This window comes from Trichechus manatus, unplaced genomic scaffold (assembly GCF_000243295.1).
Source record: "Trichechus manatus latirostris isolate Lorelei unplaced genomic scaffold, TriManLat1.0 scaffold00076, whole genome shotgun sequence".
Classification (NCBI taxonomy): domain Eukaryota; kingdom Metazoa; phylum Chordata; class Mammalia; order Sirenia; family Trichechidae; genus Trichechus; species Trichechus manatus.
In genome coordinates this window covers 13,071,858-13,073,428 of record NW_004444012.1, presented here as the reverse complement: position 1 = coordinate 13,073,428, position 1,571 = coordinate 13,071,858, and positions in this window count along the sequence as shown.

Here is a 1,571-nt window from a genome sequence, read left to right as displayed (position 1 = left end):
TAATGGCTTCTGTCTAGGTGCTGTAAATAAACAATTCTTAGCTTAATAATCATCTGCCTTAAATATCACTACCACAAATTTTACAAGTTAATTTCATCCACAAATTCTTAGTTACTCATCCTCAGCTAGGGTTGAAATATATGTTTCTGATTCAATTAAACATGATCATTCATGCTCAAGTCTTCACTAGTTCTGGAGACTCCAACTATGAGAAAAAAATTTTGTGCAGTCACTACAAATTGATGGAGGTGGTCAAACCCCTCCCTGCCCAGTCCTTAAGCCCTGCACTGGTGATACCCAATTACTGTGAATGGAAACATGCAGAGAATGAAGTGCAGTTATAGGGCAATGAGGAAGCGTAGCGCCCTCTTGTGTGTGAAATCAGAAGGAGCCACTCGAAAGGAAAGCAACTCATTCATATAGTCATTTTTTTGGTATATATCCAGAGCCTGATTACTATATGCTATGTGCAGGGGATGCAAAGATGGAAAGACAAAGCCTCTTCCCTCAAGGAGCTTAGAGTCTAATGGGGAGACAGATGTTCCGACAATTACAGTACAATGTAATCATTGTGATCATGGATGTATGTTCAAAATGCAGTCAGAATGTTAGAGGTGGGAACATCCAAATAGGCCCCATGGCGTCAGAGGAAACTTCACAGAGGAGGTAACACAAGCAGAGACTTGAAGAGTGAAAAGAAGTTTGCCAAAAGGGTAAGAACATTCTAGGCAGGAAATAGTATATACAAGGGCACTGAGGCTTGAAAGAGCACGTCATATTGAGGGAGAGGCAAGTAGTTCAGTACTGTTAGAGATTCGCCTGCGGAAAAAATGAAGACACGCAGCTAAGTGGGACCAGATCATGATGGACTTTATGTGTGTTGGTGAGAAGATTAGATTTTCCCAGAAATCATTACGAGCAGGGAAGTAACATGATTATGCTTGCTTGTTAGAAAAATTATTCTGCCACCAGGCAAGAGATGATGAAACTAAATTAAGGGAGGGGTAGCAAGGATGGAAACGTGTGAATGGTTTCAAGAAATATTTAGGAGGTAAAATGACTCAGGTTTCTGGTTTATTTGATTGACAGGGTGGTGATGCCACCAAAGAGACAAAGGATGAAAAGCAGGATAGGAACAATGAAATCAGTTTGGGACCTTGTTAAATTGGAGGCACAGTGGAACATCCAAGTGAAAATGTTCACTGCATAGATGGCCAGGTAGGAGATCTACCTGGAGACATAGATTGGAGAGCCATCAGCTATGGCAATGAATGAGATTGCCCAGGGAATCTGGAAGAGTGATAAGAGAAGAGAACCAAAATATAATCCTGGAGAGCATCAACATTTAAGAGAGAGGAGGGAGAATTAGAAGAGTCAAGAACAGGATGGCCAAAGGCAGGAGACCCAAGAGAATATGGTGGCAGAGGCCCGAGGAGACGTTTGAGGAAAGAAGGAGTGGTCCACGGTGTCAAATAACACAGAGAGGTCAAGAAGGATGAAATGTGAAAACTGCCCTTTGGATAGAACACTTAGTGACTTAATGGGGAAGGTTGAGATGGGGAGAAGCCAGA